The sequence below is a fragment of the Meriones unguiculatus genome, chromosome X (assembly GCF_030254825.1).
Source record: "Meriones unguiculatus strain TT.TT164.6M chromosome X, Bangor_MerUng_6.1, whole genome shotgun sequence".
In the NCBI taxonomy this organism is placed as follows: Eukaryota; Metazoa; Chordata; class Mammalia; order Rodentia; family Muridae; genus Meriones; species Meriones unguiculatus.
Genome location: NC_083369.1, coordinates 114,244,212 through 114,254,470, shown reverse-complemented (window position 1 = coordinate 114,254,470; position 10,259 = coordinate 114,244,212).

Here is a 10,259-nt window from a genome sequence, read left to right as displayed (position 1 = left end):
TACAGGTCTGTGGGTGGCCTGGCTGTCCATATAACTCTGTCTGTCTTCCTCCTGCTATGCTGTGCTGACTACATTTGATTTGATTTGAATTTTATGTGCCCTAGTTATAAAAATCTTTGGTCACCAAGAAAGTCATCAACCTAGGATGACACAAGAATGGTCATCTCTTCTGTCCCTGATCAACACTGTGCCTCTTTGCCTACTGCCAGGGTATTGATTTTAATTTTCATTTTGTTTTGTTTTCTTTAGTGCCTGAGATTGAGAATAGGTCTTCACTCATGTTGGTCATGGGCTCTACCATTGAGATATAACTTAAACCTAGACTTTAGCCCAAAGTAATAATCTTATTTTTGTGTGTTGCTAGAAACTTAAGAGTCTATAGTTAACTACACTGATTGTATAGTATTTGTCACTTATTTTTACATTCTTTGGGTTTTAGTCTTCAATCTTGAACATGTCCTCATGCAATATCTATGTCTTAACTCTGTTGTAGCAGGATTATCAGTTTTAAATTTCAGTTGACAAAATACTTTTTCCCTTCCCTTTTTTTAAGACAAGGAAATAATGCACAATGGATATAGATATTTTTTCTTTTGCTTTGTTATATGAGTCTTATTACTTTATGTATGTCTGCATACTATATATGTTCCTGGTAACCCCACAGACATCAGAAGAGAAAATTGGATTCCTGGAATTGTAGCTATGGATTTTTAAACCTTAGTGTAGGTTCTGGGAATTGTATTTGGGTCTTCTGCAAAAATGACATGTGCTCTTAAGCACTGAATCATCTCTCCAGTCCTGTAGGTATCTTCTTATAGTCTAATATTACTTCTGGACATCCAGAGAACATAGAGCCCTCATGTTTGTTGTCATACATCTCCTATAGATTGTAACATTACATTAAACCATTCCCAGTACCTTGCAATAAAGATGCAAATAAGACTGATATGCAACTGCAATGGATATTTTGGTTAAAGCAAACACTTTAATAAAAGAAAGAATGTATACTTCAGTAGTAAAATAGAAACTTTGGTGCACTGAAATGAGGGCTTTGACATGATTCTCTTGGACTGCCATCTATTTCAGTGTGGATTCTGCAACCTCTACCACTTACTTCAGAGACATCAAAACCTTTGTCATCTACCCAAGCCAGGTTCTAGGTTTTATCCTCTCATGGTCTTTGGTTGAGTGTCCATCTCAGAAAAGACCCTGTGCCCAGATATGTTTGGTTCTTGTGGAGCTCCTATCCTTTCCACATCAAACTCCCCTTCTTTAATATGATTCCCTGCACTCTGCCAAAGCTTTGGTTATGAGTCTTAGTATCTACTTTGGAGCACTGCTAGGTAGAGTCTTTCAGACGATTTCTGCGGTAGACTCTTGTCATACGTTCAATGCATATCCCATTTGTCTTTCTAAATACCCCGTGTCCACTTTCTGGATTATCTTCTTTAGGTGTATAGATTTCATTATGTTTATCCTATCTTTTAGGTCTATATAAGCGAGTATATTCCATGTTTGTCTTTCTCCTTCTGGGATACTTCACTCAGAATGATCTTTTCTAGATCCCACCATTTGCCTGCAAATTTCATGATTTCCTCCTTTTTGATTGCTGAGTAGTATTCCATTGTGTAAAAATACCACAATTTCTGTATCCATTCCTCCGTTGATGGACATCTGGGTTGTTTCCAGGTTCTGGCTATTAAAAATAAAGCTGCTACAAACATGGTTGAGCAAATGTCCTTATTGTGTACTTAAGCAAATTTTGGGTATATGCCTAGCAGTGGTATAGCTGGGTCTTGAGGAAGTGCTATTCCTAATTGTCTGAGAAAGTGCCAGATTGACTTCCAAAGTGGTTGTACAGTTTACATTCCCACCAGCAATGGAGGAGGGTTCCCCTTTCTCCACAACCTCTCCAACATGTGTTGTCATTTGAGTTTTTCATCTTGGCCATTCTGATGGGTGTAAGGTGAAATCTCAGGGTCATTTTCATTTGCATTTCCCTAATGGCTAATGAAGATGAGCATTTCTTTGTTTCTCTGACATTCTATATTCCTCTACAGAGAATTCTCTGTTTAGCTCCGTTCCCCATTTTTTAATTGGATTACTTGGTTTGCTGCTTTTCACCTTTTTTAGTTCTTTATATATACTGGATATTAGCCCTCTGTCAGATAAAGGGTTGGTGAAGATTCTTTCCCAATCTGTAGGCAGTCGTTTTGTTTTGATGATGGTGTCCTTTGCTTTACAGAAGCTTTTCAGTTTCATGAGGTCCCATTTATTGATTGTTGCTCTTAAAGCCTGTGCTGTTGGAGTTCTGTTCAGGAAGTTGTCTCCTGTGCCAATGAGTTCTAGGGTATTTCCCACTATTTCTTCTAACAGATTTAGCGTATCTGGTTTTATGTTGAGGTCTTTGATCCACTTAGACTTTAGTTTTGTGCAGGGTGATAAATGTGGATCTATTTTCATTTTTTTTGCATGTAGACATCCAATTAGACCAGCACCATCTGTTGAAGATGCTATCTTTTTTTCCATTGAATGGTTTTGGCTGCTTTGTCAAAAATTGAGAATTCATAGGTATGTGGGTTTATTTCTGGGTCTTCTATTCGGTTCCATTGATCCTCCTTTCTGTTTCTATGCCAATACCATGCAGTTTTTATTACTATTGCTCTGTAGTACAGCTTGAGATCAGGAATGGAGATACCTCCAGATGATCTGTTGTTGTACAGGGTTGTTTTGGAGATTCTAGGTTTTTTTTTTGTTTGTTTGTTTGTTTGTTTGTTTCTCCATATGAAGCTGAGAATCTTTTTTTCAAGGTCTGAAAAGAATTGAGTTGGTATTTTGATGGGAATTGCGTTGAATCTGTAGATTGCTTTTGGCAGGGTGGCCATTATTTTATTGTACCCTAGGTCCCTGGGATATCTAGTCTCAGGTTCTCAGTGACCCAAAGAGTGTTGGCTATGGGATCTACCTTGAAGAGTGAGTCTTAGGTGAAATCAGTTATTGTTTGGTTACTCCCACAAGTTCTGTGCCACCATTACCCTACCGTATCTTGCAGACTGTATGTCAAAGGCTTGGTGGCTGGGTTGCTGCTTACATTTCCCTTTTGTTAACCCCCAGAGTACCTTCATGCATCAAATACACTAAAATGTAAGGGTGAAGGCTCTGTGTAGACACCAGCTTGATTTCTTCGTTTTCATTGTGTTGTGTTAGTGTTTTCCTCAGCAATGGAGCACCACTGTCTATTTGCAGAAAGTAATGCATTGTCTTGACAATGGCCTGGGTTTTTGGGGATTTCCATGGGAGCTCCTTGGTCAGCAAACCAACAGAATGCAACCCAGTCTTTTGCTGGAAGCTTCATTTGAAAACTCGCTCTCCTTCATTATTAGGAGACTTCATTAAGATCACTTTCATATATTTTATGAAATTTCCACTGCACTAGGTTTTCATATCATCCCTCCAAGTACATCGATTCCAGCTCTCTCCCTGCATTTCTTCCTCAACCCTATCTCTTCCCGTCCCAACCTGCTCCTCTGATTCCTGCCCCACCATATCCCACCCCATTCCACCAATAAAATCTATTGTATTTCCCCATACTAGGACATCCATCTCCCAGTTCCTTCCTCTATACCTAACCTCTCTGGTTCTATGGATTGTAAACTAATCACCATTTATTTAATGTCTAATGTCTTTGCATTTCTATTGTAGTGACAAAACATTATAACCAAAAAGCAAATGGGGATGGAAGGATTTATTTAGGTTACACTTCTTCACTTTAGTCCATCATTGAAGGAATCCAGAATAGAAACTCAAATAGAAACTCAAATGGAGGCAGGAGCTGATATAGAGGCCATGGAAGGGTGGGTGATGTTTTATTGGCTACCACCTTATGACTTGCTCAGTCTCCTTTCTTATAGAGAATTTGGAACCAACAGCCCAGTGATGGCAGCACCAACAATGGACAGGACCCTTCCACAATAAAATTTAACTAAGAAAATGCCCTACAAGCTTGCTGGTAGCCCAATCTCACAGAGTTATTTTCTCAGTTCTCAGTTGAGGTTCCCTGTGCTCGGGTGACTTCAACTTGTGTTAAGCTGACAAAAAAAAAAAAAAAAAAAAATCCAGCACAGATAATATTCACATGTAAATGAACACATCCCACATTTCTGGGCCTAGGTTACCACACTTAGGAAGTGGGTTTTGTTTGTTTGTTTGTTTGTTTTCCTATTTCCATACATTTGCCTGCAAATTTCATATATATATATATATATATATATATATATATATATATATATATAAAATTTTTATATTAATCACAGGTTATTTACTTTGCATTACAGCCATAGCTCCCTCCCTCATCCCCTCCCAATCTCACCCTCCCTCCCTCATCTCCTCCCTACCCCTTTCCAAGTCCACTGATAGGGAAGGTCCCTCCTCCCCTTCCATCTGACCCTAGCTTATCAGGTCTCATCAGGACTGGCTGCATTGTTCTCCTCTGTGGCCTAGCAAGACTGCATCTCCCTCGAGGGGGGGGGGCGTGTCAAAGAGTCAGCCATTGAGTTCATATCAGAGACAGTCCCTGTTCCCCTTACTAGGGTACCCACTTGGATGCTGAACTACCATGGGCTACATCCGAGCAGGGGTTCTACGTTATATCTATACAAGGTCCTTGGTTGGAGAAACAGTCCGTGCCCTGATATATTTGGTCCTTGTGGAGCTCTGTCCTCTCCAGGTCATACTAACTTCCCCTTCTTTCATATGATTCTCTGCACTCTACCAAAGGTTTGGTTATGAGTCTCAGCATCTACTTTAATACACTGCCAGGTAGAGTCTTTCAGAGGCCCTCTGAGATAAGCTCCTGTCCTGTTACTTGTTTTCTCCTACTTCCAATGTCCATCCCATTTGTCTTTCTAAGTAAGAACTGATCATCTTACCCTCACCTCCTTCTTGTTTGTCCTCTTTAGGTGTACAGATTTTAGTACGTTTATCCTATCATTTTTTTTAATGTTGAGTAATACCCCATTTGTGTAAATTAACACATTTTTCTATTCTTTGGTTGAGGGACATCTAGGTTGTTTCCATTTCTGGATATTATGAATAAATCTGTTATCAGCACAGCTGAGCAAGTTTCCTTGTGGTAGGATGAAACAGTCTTTGGATATATGCCCAAGAGTGTTATAGCTGGTCAGGTCCCAAGAAGAATGACCTGGCTGATAAGTGAAGGGACAGGGCATAGAGCCTGGTCTCCATATCCACGATTTTTTTTTCCTAAGGCTCCCCAACTATAGCCCGGATTGCTATGGGGTGTCTCTGTGTGTGCCTGTGCTTGTACCTGTGTGTCTGTGTCTGTGTGCATTCTTATGCATATTTGTGTGTTTTCATGTGTCCATTAGTTTCTAGTATAACCACTTTGTCATCTGTACAGGAAGTATGCCTCAGAGAGCTAAGAAGCAAGACCACAGAGGGCACAGAGTGTAGCATTTAGGGTACACATCTCAGAGTAGACACATGTGAGGACAGGTAGTTTTGAAGGGAAAGGCAAGTAGGGTTCAATCCCTCAAAATCAGCCAAGGTGGGCACAAGGTTTGGACTTGTTCTGGGATGTGTGTATATACATGTGGCTTAGCTTAGCAGATGAATTACATGGTAGAATTATCAGTTGTGGCATACCCCATCTTTGGATGTTGTTAACATGATACCTCTGTGAACTCAGATCAGGCCCAATGCAAGGAAGCTCTATTTCAAGCACCAGAGTGGATGCTTCTAGGATGCTTGTTAGAGAGGGAGAATTGGCATGCAGTGGTGGTGATGTCTCCAAGCAGCAGGGAGGGTGGTCTTCTTCTAGGGTACAGCACAGAAATTCCATGCAGTACAGTGATGTATTTCTGAAGGCTTGGTCCTCAAAGGAATGAAAGCTTCCTGAGTGTTGAGAAAGCTTTGCCCAAGTGCACATGGTAATGATCTTCTGGTAATCAGACAGAAACAAACAAACAAAAAAACAAAAAAGACTATTGTTCTTGATACAGTTGGCTAGACTTAAGCATGTCAACTCAGAACGAGGACTTTTCCTATAAAGTTCACCCTGGGAAAGAATCAGGGCACACTGAGATCCTGAACACCCAGTGTAGGTGCTAGCCAGCCATGAAAGACTTTCTATCAGCTTAAACCCATGCCCAAGTAGTCTCCTTTGGTGAATACACCAGAATGGAAAGGCTTTTCTGAAAAGGACCCGATTTACCCCAAAATTAATGTTGAGATGTAGGACTTTATAACAGTATTTTAGTTTATGTAAAACTAAACAAATAGTCAACCAGGTGAAAAAGAAGCCCATAGAAGGTAAAAGATTCTCGGCTAGGTATTTATCAGACAGAGGATTAATATCCAGAATATGCAGTGAACTTAAAAAATAGCAAAATACCCAAATGACATATTCAAAAATTGGGCCTATTAATTTGAAAGAGAGTAGGGAGTGGTATATGGGTGGATTGTAGGGAGAAAAGGTAAGGGGCAAATATTGTAAATCTAATCTCAAAAATAAAAAATAAAATTATGGGCTAGGAATATGAACAGAGATCTCAAATGATCAAAAAGTATCTAAGAATAACTCAAAACATGTTCATTGTCCTCAGTAATTAGGGAAATGCAATTCAAAACAACCGTGAGATTTCATCTGTCTTAGCTGAGTTTAGAATGGTGAAGATCAACAAAAAAGCAACAATGGAGTGGTTGGGGGAGAGGCTGAGGGTCCTGTTACACTCCCCACTGGATGAGACAAATCATGGACTCATGCTGCTCTAAAGAGGTGTGTGGTTGGCTAACAAAGACTCTGTTGCCTGCTTTTCAATCACTTGGCCCTGGTGGGACTTCCTCTACAGGCCACAATGGGGAAGAGGATGGGCTCAGTCCTGATGTGTCTTGATGTGCTGGTGAGGGTGTATAAGGTGGGTTCCCCTTTTCTGTGGAGTAGGGGAGGAGGAATATGGGGAAGAGGGGGGGAGCAATTGGGAGGAGAGGAGGGAGGTGGCTAACATCAAAATATAAAGTGAAATAAACAAACAAATAAATAAAATGAGGTGCAGTTGGTTCTAAGGACCACTACGTTTTACTGAATTAGTACACAACTGGACAGAGAGTTTAAATTGCAGGACCACACTATAATTCAATCAGAATTTGAATTAAAGGCCTGAGTAGTATTGACAGCAAGTAGTTAGCCAGGGGGACCAAAAGAACAGAGACTGGTATCATTATCTAATAATGTCTTTCTCTTTCTCCCTTGGAGTTTGTTGTTTGTTTCCAACCATGGCAAGATTTTTTTTTTTATTTTTTCCTTAGCGCTTAACATAGAAACAACAAGTTTTTCCCAAACAAAGACATAGTTTCCTTTATCTCATGGAGAATAAGTCTAATCCTCTTCAGTTTTGTAGGAATACTTCCTCAAGAGAATATAACCAATGTTTTGATACTTCTGGGTCCTGACCAACCTGTCTACTCAGTTTGTGAGGCATCACAAGAGACACATTTAGTCAAATCGTTAGTACATGTCCACAAAGTAGTCTCAGGGGCAGGATAATACTGCTATTATCCTGATGAATTAATCCATGAGGCAGAACACCTAGGTTATAGGTTTTGGATATTAGACAAGTTTCTTCCCCTTATACATTCTTTTTATCCACTTATAAATCCTCTAGTTTTCATCCCCTTATAAATCCTTTAGTTTTGGGCTGTCCTCAGTCACAGTGAGCTTTGTCTGTGGGCTGAAAGTCTGGTTCGTTAGCACAGAGTCTGGGTGTCTAAGTTCAACCAGTAGTCCTGGTTGATTTCTGGCTGGTTATGATCAAATCTATCCCCAGGGTCCCATCCTGTTATATAGGGTCTGATTACCCAGGTATTCCCTGTTTTCCAAAGGCCACTGGAAATTCAAAAGGAATTTCCAGATTTTTTTTTTCATTTTACAGCCATTGGATTTTATTTTTCTATAGTGCATTTCTTGGGGAAAAAACTTTATTTCTATATATTAATCTGTGTGCTTTGGGAAAGCCTTTGCTTTACAACCCCAGGTTTTGCAATGGGAAAATGTTTCTGGCAACTAGGAGGGCCAGCCACAGGGCACGCATAGAATTGTAAACTATATATTCCTATCTCAAAAGATAAATTCCCACATATATCCTTTTTCCAGTACAACAAGACATTTAAAGTGGGTATCAATGAGCAAAGGTCAAGATGACTATGGGTTTCCGGACGCAGATACCTGGTAAAGGTTAGTTACCTACCAGCTAGCTGTTTTGGGGAAAATGATCCTTCCCCTCTGGTGTCTTTCATCCACCTATGAGTTTGAGCTATCAATTTATTTTCTTTTCTTCTTTACCATGGCATCTTTGGCTGCACTAGGTTGGGTATATTTCCAGAATATCAATAGGCCCCATTGGCATCTAGTGACAGTCACGGATGAGCACCTGCAAGCCATCATCAGGCAAGAAGGTAGCAGGACTGATGGCAGTGGATTTCTGAAATTGGACTCAAGGTTGGTCTAGTAGGAGGGCCTGGTACTGGGTCATACAGTCATTAGACAGTAACTCTGGTGTTTCTCGGAGGAGGGCCTCAAACACATTGTGGGGTGTTGTTTGTGTAAGTTCTTAACCCAGAGTTAACTGATTTGTTTGTTTGTTAGCATTAGACTAGTAATAGCTGCCACAGTATTTCAATAGGTCGGCAAACTTGTTGAAACACGGTCAAATCCTTTGTATAGGTATGCCATAGGACATTTCCATGACCCCAAAGTTTGGGGTAAACCCCCACTTGTAATGTTTTTATTTCATGGACAAACAAATGAAAAGGTTTTGAGACATCTGGAAGTGCTAGGGATAGAGCCAAAGTAAGAGCTGTTTTTAATGCCTCATATACATTTCATTTAGTCTCAGTCCAGATTAGGGTCTCAGTGTTCCCCATATGCTGGTATATAGAAAAAGGACTTGGTATTTTTATAAATTTTGGTATCGAGAGGTAGCAAAACCCAGCTGTGCCTAGGAATTCCTGAACCTATTTGCCTAGTCTTTGAAGTTGGGACCTGAAGGATAGCAGCTATCCTCCTCTGACACAGTCCTTTTTGCCTCCTCTCAGCTGGTAGCCAAAGATGATACATAGTCTCCGATGTACAAAGTTGGGCTTTCTTAGCTGACCTTCTGGCTTAGGGTTTGTATTTCTGGCAACAGTCCTTCAGTGGGTCTTTTATAATCTATCTTCCCAGGAAACATCTAATAGAAAGGAAGGAGGTCAGCACTTAATGTCTCATCAAACAGGGTTGGAGACTTTTTTTCTGAACTCTTTGGGGCAACTGGTCCATATACTTTGCTGTGACCTCTTTCTGGGTCTGTCCATTTAAAAGCAAAGATGGGTAGACTCATTTGCCAATGGGAGGCTGAAGAATGCATCTTTGAGGTCCAAGACACTCTTCACTTGTTTCTCTTGAAGAATCATAGTCCTGGAAATCATATGTCCCAGGTTTCTTCCCAGGAAGGAGTGATATATTCCAGGGTGATTCACAGAGCACGAGGATGCCTGTCTATCCAAGCCAGAAAACATGGAATGCAATTTCTCCTTTTGTTTCTAGGGTTATTGGGTATTGTTTAATCTGGAGGTGATAGCTGAACTGGCTAGTTGAACTTGTTAATGGGATAGCACTGGGAGGTTGGTTTCTGTCCATTACCCCAAGAATCTTCATTGTCAGTCTGAGAGATAGTCCAACTGCATCTTTTGATTTGAGAAAGAACTTTCAACTAGGATATATTCTTCTGACAGTGGGTATCTGTAAATCTAACCGTTTCTCATCATCAGAAAAGGGTATGTTGGCTTTCATTTTATGAAAAATATATTGCAGCAATCAGTTCTCTTAAAAAAAACAAAAACAAAAAAAAAAAAACAACACTTTTTTGAGCTACCTCCAGCAACTGGGACCTACTTATACCTCAAATTTTTTTAACCTTTTTCTAATATCTGGGGCTGATGAGATGGCTAAGGAAATATTTTTAGAAGCTATTTTTAATCCTTTTAAAAAAGAACCTAGCAGCTCAGAGGCTAAGAGCACTGGCTGCTCGAGGTTCTGAGTTCAATCCCCAGCCACCACATGGTAGCTCACTACCATCTATTTTGAAATCTGGTACTCTTATTCTGGCATGCAGGTATACCTACAGACAGAACACTGTATACACAATAAATAAATAAATCTTAAAAAAAAAAAGAACCTAGTAAAAATTGTTTAACGTTTGCTT